Source organism: Zeus faber, assembly GCF_960531495.2.
Source record: "Zeus faber genome assembly, chromosome: 21".
Classification (NCBI taxonomy): Eukaryota; Metazoa; Chordata; class Actinopteri; order Zeiformes; family Zeidae; genus Zeus; species Zeus faber.
This window is the reverse complement of record NC_137208.1, coordinates 24,293,471-24,309,270: the sequence shown is the minus strand read 5'-3', so window position 1 is coordinate 24,309,270 and position 15,800 is coordinate 24,293,471.

Here is a 15,800-nt window from a genome sequence, read left to right as displayed (position 1 = left end):
TATGAGTGGGATTAATATTTTGGGATGGACGAGAAGCACGCTTGGGCAGGAGCGTGACAGGCAAGATGGCAGCTGACCGCCGCATCCCCACCCACATAGTTTGCACCTTTCACCGACCACCATTTAAAGCATGTGTGTTGGTCACCCTGTGTTGTGGTGTGTGTGCCGTGTGACAAATAAAGACTCTTCATCCTACACCCACCTCCAATGATTGAACATCTTCCTCATATAGGTCATTTAAAAAAATCCAGAAAACAGATTTTTGTTTTACCTACGATGGAATTGGAATGAGACCTTGCTTTTTCCACCGATATCATCCTGTGGAAGCTTATTTCTTCTTTCTATAACCTACAATTCCAAATTGTATCTGATCCAATATAAAATTTTTGCACAGAGCACATATCACCATCCACAAAATGTTCAAAATGGGTTTTGTGGATAAAGACGTTTGTTCTCACTGTTCCCTTAATACCAAGACTACTTTCATGATAGATGGAGGCAGAGCCAGATGGGCTCTGCCTCCACCTATCCAAACATTCTGGACCAACATCACCGAGAAGCTATCAACCCTTCTGGGTCACAAAATTTCAGTCTCCAAATCTGTTTATGTCTTCAGAAATGTGGATTTTACAAACAAAAAAATTATTCCGTGCAAAATATATGGATTGAAGTATCCTCAAGGAGACTCTGAATTTCTTCAGCTGCCTAAGATGATAAAGGTGCTATCTTGCCTTCCTCACCAGAGTGTCAATGTGAGTAGTCCATGTCAGATCCCCCGCAATGTGAACTACCAGGTATTTGTAACTGCTCACCCTGTCGACAGCAATTCTATTAATCCATAGTGGCGTATCCTTGGTTTCGGTGCCCTCCAAAAGTCCACAATAAGCTCCTTAGTCTTTAAGACATTCATGACGAGGCAGTTCTCTTGACACCAGAGTGTGAGATCTGCCACCTGGGGGTTTCCTGTGCTCAGGGTGAGCGAGCTGGAGGTGTGTCCACCCACCCTTACCACCAGGGTCACACAGGAAGGAGTTCAGTCCCAGATCAATCAGCGTTACAGCCAGTCTGGAAAGGACTGTGGTATTGAACACTGAACAGTAATCAATGAACAGAATTCTCACATAGCCACCCTTCCAGCTGTCTAGGTGGGAGAGGGTGGTGTGCAGAACATGGGAGATCTCATCATCCGTGGATCTGTTTGAACAATATGCTAACTGCAGCAGGTCCAAGGTCTGAGGGAGGGAGGAGCAGATATATAGAAATATAAATAGATATAGATAGTCCTTTATCAGCCTCTCTAAGCACTTCATGACCACCGAGGTTAGAGCCAGGGTCGGTAGTCATTGAGGCTGGTTGGGGAGGCATTCTTGTGTACAAGGACGATGGAGGATCTCTTAAAGCAGGTGGGGACCACGGATTCCAGGGAGAGTTTGAAATTTGTGGTGAACACAGGAGCTAGCTGGTTAGTACAGGTCTTCAGTACCATTCCAGCTCTCCTTGTGTTCACACGCAGCAGAGCCCTCCTCACCTCATGTTCTGTCATGGAGTGCTTGATCTGCTCCAGCTGAGGAACTCCCCTCAGCTGTGCTAGCCAGCGCAATAACTATGTTGTTGTTAGCCGGTGAGCTAGAGGTGCTGGTCTCAAACCGTGTGTAGAAGGAGTTCAGGTAGTCAACTAGTGAGGCGCCAGCACTCCCGATAGGGGGGCTGCTCCGATAGTCCGTAATAGTCTGTAGTCCCTGCCATAGGTTACTTGTGTGGTTCAGCTCCATCTGTCTTTGCATCCTGTCCTCTAGTTCTTCTTAGCGGCTTTCACTGCCTGATTGGTCAGACCACGACTTTACATCCCTCATCACTTCCGCTTTGTGTACAATTCTTTGTGGATACGCTCGAATCAAAGAAATGGCATTGTGGTCTGACTAACCAAAAGGTTGGTGAGAAACAGCCACTCTCAAATAGAATATAGCAGTGGTCCAAATTTCTTTCCCCCCTGGTCGTACAAGTCATGTGTTCGTGGAAGTTAGGCATAACTTCTTTCAGGTTCGCCTTGTTGAAGTCACCAGTTATCACCATCGTCGCATCAGGGTGTTTGTTTTGATGCTGAGACAGTGCGTTGTGTAGAACCGATAAAACTGCAATGGTGTCAGCCTGCGGCGGAATGTAGATCACCGTGATGATAACTGAACTGAACTCCCGGGGAAGATAAAACGGGCGGCATGAGATGGTCAGATGCTCGAGGTCCGCAGAGCAGGAACGAGCGTTTTTATGTTCTTCAGATTACACCAATTATTATTGCTCATAAAGCAAACTCCTCTGCCCCAGGATTTTCTGGATTCCTCCCTTCAATCCACCTGAAAAACAGAGAAGGACTCAGAAGGACAGATGACTCGATCCGGTACCAACGAGGTAAGCCATGTTTCCTTTAAGCAGATGATATTTGAGTCTCGAATACCCCTCTGGAATGTAATCCTTGCCCTGAGATCATCCATCTTGTTCTCCAGTACTGGCCATGAGCAAGAAAGATGCTAGGTAGAGGTGGACAGTGTGCTTGAGCTCTCAGTCGATTCCGAATGCCTACCTGTGCTCCTCTATGGGTTCTCTGCCATTTTCCCACGTCACCTTGTTGTTATGGTGATCAGGTGTCTGCCGGCCATGCTGGGTTGAACCAAAATGTATCTTAAGGAACAGTGCTTTAAGTTCATTATTAGGTTTAAGAGTGAATTCCTGTCCTAGGACTTTAATTCCAGGGAGTTTCTGTCGAGAAAAGTACTAAAAATACACATCAAAACTAAAAAAACAGTCTCCTTAGAGCCCCACAAATGCCAACTTGTATAGTGCCATCTGATGGGGACGCTGGGACAGCACCACTCCTTCCCCTGTGTCTGAGGTGTCCACCTCCACCACAAACTGTAGGTTGAGGTCTGGCTGTGCTCAGACCGGAGCGGACATGACTAGGTACGCAAAGTGGCCTAGAGGGGTGTTGATGGCAGTCTTCCACTTGTCCCCCTTATGAACACAAACTATTTGGTAAGCGTTGCGGAGGTCAAGTTTGGTGAAATGCGTGCCACTATGGAGGGGAACAAAAACCAAATTGATCAGGTGGAGGAGAAACTTATTTTTAACAGTTACTTCAGCAAGAGAATCCTGAATATACGCCTCCATGGCCTCCCGCTCAGGCCAGGAGAGGTTATAGCACAGTCATAAGGGCGGTGTGGTGGTAGGGATAGTGCATGCTGCTTACTAAAACCCGACCTAGATCATGGTATTGTTCCGGCATGGAGGACAGGTCTGGGGTTTTAGAGGGCACTGGGGAGGCAACTGACGAAGGGGCAGAGGCGGAACGGAAACAGTGGCTGTGATAGTGGGAGATCAAAGCGGTAATTCTACCGGAGGTCCATTCTATGTGGGGGTTGTGAGCCTGGAGCCAGGGGAAACCAAGCACCAGGGGATTTTAGGGTGAGTCGATGAGGTGGAAAACAATTGACTCATGGTGCTTACCTGACAACAGCAGTTCAAAGGGAACCGTTTGGTGCTCTATCTGGGTCAGACGCACCCCAGTCAGGCTCCTGACCTCGTTGGGTACGGAAAGGGGAACGGGCACCAAGCTCAACTGGTGCGCGACTCTCTAGTCCAGGAAACTCTCGTCCACGGCAGAATATACGACAGCTGAGGGATGAATAGTCTGATTCTGCCAGGAGAGGTTAGCAAAGGATGAGAGGTGCACGAATTTGCCTGTTGCAGTGGGCATGTGGCCTGCAGATGTCCAGTCTGGCTGCAGTACAGACAGGACCCGGTCTGTAGGCAGTGGGCCCGCTCCTCGGGAGACAGTACACCTGAGTTGCATGGGCTCTGGCTCGGGAGACTCCGGGGGTACTCAGGGGCTGCAGAAGCCAGAGACCGGTACAGGCTATGTCCACACATTCCTCTCGCACCGGTGCTTCCGGAGCAGGTTGTCCAGCCAGGTCGCCAGGGTTACAACTAACTCGTCCCGCAGATTGTCATTAAGGGCGTGCTGGAATGCGTCCTGTTGCGCATCGTTGTTCCAGCCGCCCTCTGAGGCACGAGTCTGGAACTCCACAAGAAGCGCAGAAACGCTGCGGGGACCCGGGCGGAGTTAGAGGAGCCTGTTTGTCACTCCTCTCCAATGGACCGAGTGATCGAAGATCTTCCGCATCTCCTGTGTGAAGGCTTCACAGGATTTGCTCTCGGACATCGATGTTCCCAGACTGCCGAAACCCAGACAAGAGCCGTCTCCCTCAGGGAGGCGATGAGGTAGGCGATGCGGGAGATGAGAGCTCTACACTGAGAGCTCAACAATGAACTCGCCGTCATATGGCGCCAGGGCTGGAATGCACAGCTCCTGGTGGATCACTGGGAGCACTGGGAGCGAGGATGGGAAGCGACCAGGGACACATTGGAGCTGGCACAGCCGGCGCCTGGAGACCACTCAGGGCCACTGAGATGTTGCTGAGGTGGTCGATGTTATCCCGGAGGGCTTGGTCATGCCGACCCAGGAGGGCTCCCTAGCTCTGTACCACCCAATGGAGCACCTCTGTGTTGGCTGAGTCCATGTTATGGCCAGATTGTACTGTGACGACCAGGGCAAGGGGGGACTCAATTGCACAACACAGAGACAGCTGGCAGACTGGGTTTAACAAAGGAGCTTTATTGTGAGTCACTGGCATGATGAAGGGTGAGACCCGATCGGACAGCATCGGGCAGACGGGTCCTGAAAGGCGAGACCGCTGGACGGGACAACGCCAGACAGGGCAGGGACAGTGTGGACGAGGAAGGAGGGATCCAGGTTCCGGACGGAGGGTCAGGAAACCAGGTTTGACGAGGCAGGACGGGAATGGCTTGGATGTGGAAAGGAGAAAGGCAGGTTAGTACAGTGACTGCACACACAAATTCTCAGAACTTAGAAGGAGGAGGTACTAACTGAGTACGATTAGCAGACCATACGGCGATGAGTGGATGGAGGACCGGGAAATAAATACTACAGGCTTTGATGAGTGATGGACCTCTGGTGTGTGGGACGGTGCAGGAGGAAGGAGTTGCAGTGGGGCCCAGGAAGGGATTAGCACCGGGCCACCTGTCCATGATAAAAGAGACAAGCGGCCCCTAGGCAATGAAAACAGATGCGGACAGATGCTCAGTGAATTTATATTGTATAAATTCTATATATATATATTCTAGATATTTTGATTTCCTAGTTTCCTACTTGAAATTAAACGGATAAAGTGAACATAATGAAAAGATGGTTCCGGCTGTCCCACCGGCTGCTCCCATTCTGGAGGTCCCGCTGCGGAGTATCTTGCCCTTGATGCCTTTAAAAATGTAATTTGCGGGGGGGGGTTAAAACCATCTTCTCTGGAGCAGTGCCGCGCCAATGGGTGGCGAGCGAGGTGTGAGCCCATTGAAGTAGGGTGCAGAGGGTTAGCTGCAGTCCCTCTGTAGGAGTGAGGAAGTGAAGGGCCATAACGATGGTCACAGAGGCAACTGAATTTGCCTCAAGGTGGCTGTGGATCATGAGAAAAGAGGCATGGGTGAGGTAGTGCTACCTGGACACAAGACGGGACTTGATCAATTCCAGCTAGGTTGCCAGGGCGAGGGTGTCTGTTGCAAGACCCGAAACAACTAATGAACCCAGGATACAACAATGATGATGTGTCCAGGCGCATCGCAAGATGTGTATATATAAAGTGGTCGACCACAGAATGTTGTTCTGGGACACAGAACATTGGGTGGTTTGGCAAAGTTCATGACATCAGCGTGTTGTAATTTTTTTTACCTTTTATAAACTAAATAAATAATCACCAAAAACGAATATATTATCAATAATGAAAATAATTATGTGTAGCCCTTGTGAATTAAAGTAACGAATAGAACCCTTTGGAGTTATTGGTATTAATTTTTCAGAGGAACCAGGTTCCTCTGAAAAATGGTTAAGAGGTAAGGTAAAGGTAAAAAGGTAGATTCAGAGACAATGGCAAATGTTTGGCCATGACATTATCGACGCAATATTATTTTTGCAGTCGCAAGTTGAATAATGAAATCACATGACTTTGAACATTCACATGACTTTGCAAATACAGTGGCGCGCAAAGTTACAATTTGAACTCTTGAACTTGGATTAATAACAATAATAACAATGATAAAACCATAACGATGTATCAATAAATAGCCACTGTCACAATTGAGGAAGCCTGCTAAAAAAGAAAATTGAACAGCAATATTTGGAACATATCGTGAGACCATGCTGATCTCACTCACACAAAAGCTCACAATGTGTGAAATGCTTGTTTGTATCATGCAGAATGGGTGACAAAGTGGGTAAACCATAAGGTGAAGAAGAACTCGGAGGCCTGGGCTGCTGTGGCTTAAATGGAGACATGGTATGTGGTTCCATTGGGAAGATGTATGGGGTGTGGTGGTATTAAGGGAGGAGGCATAGGCTGCACAGCGTGGTGCATTCTGACACAGGAGGTTGAATGGGTGGCCCACAATTTGAAGAGAAAAAAAAAAAGTCTGCAGGGTAGGTGGCAGGTTGCATTGAAAATACTGTATGTTGTATAGCAATGATGTAGGTGTCAAACTTCATATGTTCTTATGCATATTCTATGTGTATGTTCAAGCGTATTGTATTTGAACTGGTAGCCAACTACCGACCACCACATTTAAAATTGAAGGTCATGATTTGGTATTTACTTTAGATTCGGGGGCTAGCTGTTCTGTTGTGATTCACCGTTCACTCCCCTACTCAGCACCGATACATGCATGCATGCATCTAAACTGTTCGACTGCAAACGGAAATCTCAAACAGAAATTGACATGGTCTAGAACGTGTCCGGTTAACCTCTTAGGCCGTCATTTAATGTGTGTTTTTGGAATAAGTGTGATATCACGTGACGTCTCAAGGTCACCTTACGACCAGAAAACCAGCTTTACCCCCTTACAGCACGCATCATTTTGGAATGGGGCCTTATCGATTCCATTTTCGCCGCCAATTTGATAAAAACAGTGCACATGAAGGTTGCGTTGGCTGACGTCTCTTCTATGCGACACGCCGATTTACACTGCACTGCCTCCGTGCAACAAAACATCTATCCTGAATACCTGCTTCAATGGACTGATGTTTCAACACCCTCTGAAACTCTCACACTGTGTAGTCTATGGCGATAGTGGCGCCGCCCCTTGCGGTCGCCTGCGCCGGCGCTCCGGTTACTTTCTTACTCTTTAGTATTTTTTTCCTTTTTTTATCACAATGTTCGCCAGAAAAACATCAACAATTAACTCATACGACCGCGATGCACTCATGGATATAAAAATTTCCCTAAACGAACAACTTTGGGACTTTTTATCCGTGGGAGCAGAGTGGCCGGCGGAAATCCTACGCGGGAACACTCGCAACAACAACTACAACAACAAAAATGGAGTCGCTGTTCCACGAGCCGGCCCACGGAGGAAGCTACGAGGTAAACGAGGCGGCATTCGGGTCAGAATGAGGACGCAACCTTACCGTCCACCTCTGCAAGCATCCTTCTTGCTAACGTCCAGTCCCTGGAGAACAAGATGGATGAACTTCGAGCGAGGATTCAATTCCAGCGTGACACGAGGAACTGTTGCGTCCTCTGCCTGACGGAAACATGGCTGAACCCACTGGTGCCGGATGAAGCCATACGTCCAGCCGAGGCCTTCTCCGTGTTCCGCGGCGACAGAACGGGAGAGTCCGGGAAATCCAAAGGTGGAGGCGTCTGCCTAATGGTTAACAACCGCTGGTGTAACGCCAACAACACCAAATTCCTCTCCCACTCCTGCTCGCCGAACCTGGAACAACTGACCATACTATGCCGTCCATTTTATCTCCCCCAGGAATTCAGAACGTCATCATTACAGCCGTTTATATCCCACCGCAAGCGGACACCGACGCAGCTCTGTTGGTTCTGTACGATGTGTTGTGCGGATTTCAGAACAGACATCCCGACGCGGCTGTGGTGGTGACTGGGGACTTTAACAGGGCCAACCTGAAAAAAGTTCTGCCGAATTTCCACCAACACATCACGTGTGCCACCAGGGGAGACAGAACTCTGGACCATTGTTACACTCCTTACAAGAACGGATACAAGCCCGTCTCGCTCCCTGCTTTCGGGAAATCAGATCACGCCGCGATCTCGCTGCTTCCTGTTTACAGGCCTCTGATCGCACGGGATCTGGTGATGACGAGAGATGTGAAGCGGTGGACGGACCAATCAGAGGCTGCGCTTCAGGACGCTCTGACTGACGTAGACTGGGACATGTTCCAAACAAGTTCAAGTGACGTCAGCGAGTTTACGGAGGCTGTAGTAAGTTTCGTGGCTACGCTAGCGGATGAAATCGTTCCCACGGTGAAAGTTCGGATATTTCCAAACCAGAAACCATGGGTTGATAAATCCATCCGCTGCGCTCTGAATGCGCGCACGGCCGCTTACAACGACGGACTTGTATCTGGTAACATGGACAATTACAAGGCGGCGTCGTACAATCTGCGGAGGGCGGTGAGGGACGCCAAACGGACGTACAGAGACACCGTGGAGCTGCAGATGGAGCGGGGGGACACAAGACGCTTGTGGGAGGGGCTGCGAACAATAACAAACTACAAGAGCAGCTCCTCCCCAGCCACGAGTGTGGACGCCTCCCTGGCCAACCAACTGAACTCCTTTTATGCGCGGTTCGAGTCTGGCAGCAGCACCGCTAGCTCGCCGGCTAATTGGAGTTACACCGCTGGGGACGAGCGCGCACTCTCAGTGTCCGTGCACGAGGTCAGGAGGGCTTTGATGCGGGTGAACACCAGGAAAGCTGCGGGCCCAGACGGCATATCTGGGCGAGTACTGAAGACCTGTGCTAACCAGCTAGCTCCGGTGTTCACCACAATATTCAACATCTCCCTGGCTGAATCAGTGGTCCCATCCTGTTTCAAGAGGTCCACCGTCGTTTCTGTCCCGAAGATCGCCTCTCCAACCTGCCTGAATGACTACCGTCCGGTGGCCCTCACCTCGGTGGTCATGAAGTGTTTTGAGAGGTTGATTAAGGATTATATCTGCGCCTCCCTCCCCCGCATCTTGGACCCGTTGCAGTTCGCGTACCGGCAGAACAGATCCACGGATGACGCGGTCTCCCAGGTACTGCACACCACGCTCACGCACCTGGATGGCCAGAAGGGGGCCTATGTGAGAATGCTGTTCATTGATTATGGTTCAGCTTTCAACACCATAGTCCCCACCAGACTGGCTGTCAAGCTGATGGAGCTAGGATTGAATGGTCCGCTGTGCACCTGGATCCTGGACTTCCTCACAGGCCGCCCCCAGGTGGTCAAGGTGGGGAAGTACATGTCAAGCTCCCTCACCCTGAATACAGGATCCCCCCAGGGCTGCGTCCTCAGCCCCCTACTGTACTCCCTGTACACACATGACTGTGTGGCCAGGTCTAGCTCCAACACCATCATCAAGTTTGCTGACGACACCGTGGTCGTGGGCCTGATCACCGACTGCGCTGAGAAGGCCTACCGCGAGGAGGTGGCTGACCTGTCACTCTGGTGCCAGGACAACAGCCTACACCTGAACGTCAGCAAAACCAAGGAGCTGATTGTGGACTTTAGGCGTGGATCACAATCGAGGACGCACGCGCCCTTGGTGATTAATGGGACTTCTGTCGATAGGGTGAGCAGCTTCAGATACCTGGGAGTCCACATCACAGAGGACATAACATGGACTGTTCACACAGACACTCTGGTGAGAAAGGCGAGGCAGCGTCTCTACCACCTCAGGCAGCTGAGGAAATTCCGGGTCTCGTGAGGATCCTCAAGTCCTTCTACTCTGGAGCAGTGGAGAGCATCCTGACAGGCAACATCACTGCCTGGTTTGGGAACTGTACTGCCCAGGACAGGCGGGCCCTGCAGAGGGTGGTGCGTTCAGCTGAACGTACCACTGGAACTACCCTCCCCCCCTTGCAGGAGTTATACACCAGGAGGTGTAGTAGCAGAGCCCGTAGGATCATGAAGGATCCTCATCACCCCAACAACGGACTGTTTCAGCTGCTGCGGTCAGGCAAGCGCCTCCGCAGTCACACAGCGAGAACAGAGAGACTGAAACGGAGTTTTTTCACGCACGCCATTAGAACTGTCAACGCTGACCTCACCAGGGGTCCTAACTGAGCCATGCACTAGGCTCCACTACCTACTGTACTGTATGTAGCATACTGTACCGCATACTGTATCACTGTTCAGGGTTGTTCGTGATGCCGTATTGCTGCGCCGTACTGTTGTATACTGTGCTGTATTATCCCAAACACTACCTCACACTATTCACATTCACATGCCACTTTAATTCACATGCCACTTTAAATGCACATATCTGTATATACATAGGCATATTCCTTCTATCTATTCCATTTTATTTCAATTTATTTTTATTGTATTTTATTCCATATATTTTTTATCTTATTCTATAAGTATTCAACTTACTGTATTACGTTTTAGGAGTCAGTTAGTCGGTCTATTAGAAAGGAATTTTCTACTTTAAAAAAAAAATAAATTCCTAGGACATATTGTGTGCTATCACCGCATTACATTTCACTGCATATATGTATGAAAGTATGTATATGTATGTGACAAATAAAAATCTTGAATCTTGAATCTTGAATCTTTACCTCGATCTTACTCAGCTTCCCATTGTCGCTGGAAAAAACCCTTATGAGGAGTCCTAGGTTGTTCGCTACACTCTGGACTTGTTGCCATTGGCGATTGAACAGGTCCCTCTCAGTGATTTCGGCTGGAGGTAATGGGAGTGCGCCACCTTCTGGGTAAGCAGGGTAGCTGGAGTGAGAATGGTTGGGTGCTCTGGGTAAAAATCTGGGAAATCGATGTCAAAGACCTGGCATTGACTATCGCTGTGACCCCCGCCATGAATGTTGTAATGACCTCCTGGTTTAGCTTTGCAGTCCAATGTTTGAGGAGCATGGCGTATATACAGCGTCTGACAGCAATCATCCGCTCCCAGCTGCTGCCCATGTGTGAAGAGTGTGGGGGATTGAACTGCCATGTCGGGCCCCAGCCTGGAGCTCCTTGCAGAGGCCGACAAAGCTGGTCCTGCAGTCTGACCTGAACTGGTTCACGGGGCTTCTGATGGCGAAGAAGCGTCGGAGGGCGTGGATGAAGCCGGAGGACTCCATTGACTCCAGCCCTTCAATGTGCACTGCACGTGAGCTCATGCATGTGAAGATGACCGCCGATCGCTTGCATTTTGCTTGTCCTCCTCGAGTTTCAGACCCTCCAGGGTCGAATGCCCTGGGTCGAGGGTAGAGCCGCTCTTCGGATAGAGGCTTGCTGCAGACGTCCCAGCCACGGCAAGGGCTGTTCTCAGATGCTCGAGGGAAGAAGTGAGCGAGAGAGATTTCCAGCTGGAGAAACTCTCGAACCACACACTGCCAAGCTCGGCCTGAAAGGCGGGTGAAGCTCCCCATCCGTTCCGGGGTAAATAAGGTCAAAGCCTTCATCAGGTGGTCCAATTGGGTGCTCGAATCTGGGGATGATGAGATCAGGTACGGCTGCACCAAACTCATGACTGGGGATGCTAAGGTCAGGTATGGCTCCACTGCTTAAGCCAGCCACCTTGAGGTATGCAATGGCACTAATTACATTGGTGGAGGTGTCGCAAAAGATACGCTTTCCTCTTTCCTCTGAGCTCTAGAGATGGAACGAATGGAGTCCCATTCGTTGCCAGTGGTAGTAAGTTCTCTCAGCCCCTCCAGGGCATCTTCGGACAGCCCTTCTGTGTCCCCTTCCCGTGCCAGAGTCCCTGTTCAGGTGCCACTGTGGTAGATCCGCCTACCACACGCCACCCTGGTAGATCCGCCTACCACACGCCACCCGAGTTTTTCAGGGTCCCCCGGCACAGAGACAGACGACGATGGGTTGTAGACATCAGTCTATTGTAGAGAGAATCTAGGTGGAATTAGCCAGGAGCAGATGGAACATATCATGACAGGGATCCTATCCTGAGTTGGATGTGTGTGGGTGGGGGTTTAAACCTGCCGCTCGTAAGCCTAACCAATAGTCAACAGGTATGCAGCCACCCTGACCCAATCACCTAGATCCAGGTCAGTTGTGGCTGCTCAAACCATCCCATCTCCACATCACAGTCATTACGTGAAGAGTACCTGTACTGAAAGGAGTTGGGTAACATCACACATAGTAGTTACGACTAACTACCAACAAGACGTACTGGGGGAAGGGAATAATTATACATGGGCGTGATAGAAAATGGACAATAGCTGGGTTGCACAGGAACCAGGGAGACCAGGAGGGAGACGTCCACAGGACCAAAAACTAACTGCAAAAAAAATGTAGCAACACAAGAGATTATGATAGAACCGGGACAATGCCAGTTAAAATAGTGAGCTGTAGACATTACTGATAGCCTACTCGATATTCAATATGTAATTCGTATATGAGGTAAGTAGGTAGTTCTCTAAGTTGGAAAAATGGAAATTAATGTATGTGGTGTGGGGATGGTGATCTGACCTGGATCTAGGTAATCAGGGACCCAGGATCAGAGTGGCTGCATACCTGTAGCTCGTTGGTTGGTCTAACGAGCAATAGGTTAAAACCCCCATCCCCACACACACTCAGGAGGGAGGAGCCCAATCATGACCTGTGTCCATCTGCTCCGGGGCATGTTCTATCAAAATCTCTCCACAATAAACTTGTGTGTTTTCTCCAACTTTGCCTGAGGTCCCCGAACACGGCACTTGGATGACGCGTGGTAGGCGAAACTGCCACAATGAATTTCTCTACCTTAATGCACTCATGTCTCCAAAAGCTATTCTGAAACCACATAAGTGCATATCCACTATATTAGTTGACTCATCGAACTGGAGAGCAAAACACTCACATGCATCTATGTCCTTCTTCAGTTGCAAGCAATCTTAAAACTGCTCATGGCAAAGAGAATGGTGAGTTGCTGAGATATACTATCGTTTTAGACATCCTAAACATATTCACGTAGCATTTACTAGCAAACTTGTTAGTATGCTATTTCGGACACAGATTGATATTCAAGTTACCTACGAGGTGGGACAAATTTCTTTCTTCAACCAAGCCTTCGATACAGCAGCCAATCGGAGCACTGGTTTGCCAATGAAAATTCAACAGGAATCCTGCATTTAAAGTTGCTGTAACAAACAGTACAATTAAGGTAGTGTTGTTTAATCAGTGTTGCTTTAATTGCTATTAAAGAGTAAAGACGTGTGACCTTTAAAAGAGTGTGTCCACTGAATGCATCGGACTTAGCAGAGTTTGATGAGAAGGGACAGCAATGGGGATGGTAGCTCAGGTGGTAGAGCTGGTGGTCTAGTGATCTAAAGGTTGCTGGTTCGATCCCAGGCTCCTCCTGCTAGCATGCTGTAGTGTCCTTGAACAAGACACTTAACCCCTAATTGCTCCTGATGGCTGCGTCCGTCGGTGTTTGAACAATTGTAAGTCGCTTTGGATAAAAGCGTTTGCGTAATGTAATGTCTTCAGCTGTGGCTGAACCACATCTAGCCAAGCCTTGTAACTGACTGTTTTGTGGACACAACAATAAAAGAACTGAATGTTTATTCTCTGCCCACGTTCACGCCACAATGCTATGAAAAATACAAAAAAAGTCGTCTTCAGCAAATAATTCCACATAAGTTTGTATGTTGTTGTCAAGTTTATTGCTTTGCTTGCTGTAGTGTCCTCCAAAATGAGATTATAGCAGATTTATGTTCTTCGAGTTATTTTCTATCTCTCAACATTCGAAAGTTAAATTTCTAAATATTAAAGACGCGAGGCTACGTGCTCCATCAGCATTAGTTGAGTTACTCACCAACAAGCTGTTGAACAAATGGCGATCTTATGAATCCCTTTTAATGCAAACATGCAGATAGTCCTTTTCCAATCAATCCATTTCATCCTTTGATATTCCAAGTGATGTTAAGTCAGAATGTGAAACCGTTTTGAAGATAAGGTTATAAATTGTATCTACTCGTGAATGACTAAACTGCGACTTCTTTGTATGGTAATAAATTGTTGCGCTGACATTGCAGAATAATAGAGGGGTCATGCTAGTTTAGTGAGCATGAACCTCGAATGAAAAATAAAAAACTTCAACTTAAAATTGGTTTAAGATTAGATTAGATTAATTCAATAATTAACTAAAGTTAATTATGATTAACTTGAATTAAGTGTATTTAGGTTCATCCTGAAATTTCCGAATATCCCTAACTAACTTTTTGTGAGTAGTGTACATACTGGACATAGAGGGGTAACACTTGTAGGGGAGATTGTATTTAAGTTCCTTCGTCAGACCATATTTTCATGCTATTTTAAAGCCAGAGCTAATAAAGCTTTGACATAATTTAATTTTATGCGGGGGGGGGGGGGGGGGGGGGGGGGGGGGGGGGGGGGGGGGGTTGCGTGAAATTTGGAACAGGGGTTCCTCCCAAAGGTTACTTCTTCCAACCCCCCAAGGCTAGGGGATGACTGTTGATTTCTATGTGAAATTTGCCCTTGTGAAGCCCATGCAGACGGTTCTGTAATTAACGGCTAAAGCAATAAACTTGACAACAACATACAAACTTATGTGGAATTATTTGCTGAAGACGACTTTTTTTGTATTTTTCATAGCATTGTGGCGTGAACGTGGGCAGAGAATAAACATTCAGTTCTTTTATTGTTGTGTCCACAAAACAGTCAGTTACAAAGCTTGGCTAGATGTGGTTCAGCCACAGCTGAACACATTACATTAAGCAAACGCTTTTATCCAAAGCGACTTACAATTGTTCAAACACCGACGGACGCAGCCATCAGGAGCAATTAGGGGTTAAGTGTCTTGCTCAAGGACTACAGCTCAAGGACACTACAGCATGCTAGCAGGAGGAGCCTGGGATCGAACCAGAAACCTTTAGATTACTTGACCACCAGCTGCAATGTCAGCGCAACAATTTATTACCATACAAAGAAGTCGCAGTTTAGTCATTCACGAGTAGATACAATTTATAACCTTATCTTCAAAACGGTTTCACATTCTGACTTAACATCACTTGGAATATCGAAGGATGAAATGGATTGATTGGAAAAGGACTATCTGCATGTTTGCATTAAAAGGGATTCATAAGATCGCCATTTGTTCAACAGCTTGTAACTCAACTAATGCTGATGGAGCACGTAGCCTCGCGTCTTTAATATTTAGAAATTTAACTTTCGAATGTTGAGAGATAGAAAATAACTCGAAGAACATAAATCTGCTATAATCTCATTTTGGACAAAGAATGGAATTTCCAATGTTTTTCACCTTCAGCCAACAGTAAAGCGCTCAGAAATGCATCGGGTTGGAACATGACGGGTCACATTTTAAGTATGAATAGCGTAATTCAAAAAGTTAGAATCAGTAGTAGCAATAAGCATTTTAAATGAGGATTTATCAAACAAATATAGTGTAAAGACTGTCAGATGTAATTACACCTCAATTACAGTTATTAATTACAAAATCATTATCCAATTCATTATTAACGTAGTTTATAAAGGGTCATGGAGGCAAAATAAGATGCAAGCAGTTAACATTCCATGCAAATCATGTTTTGCTAATCTGGATTTTGGCCTAACCTTTTAGATCTCAGAACCGCTAAATAGGTATATCTGAGATTTATGCTGGTTCCGTGCTAAACATGACCCTGCAAGAGTTAAAAAAAATAGTTTTTGTTCCCCCCTGTGCTTCCATTAGTGTCTCTTGTTATTCTCCGTC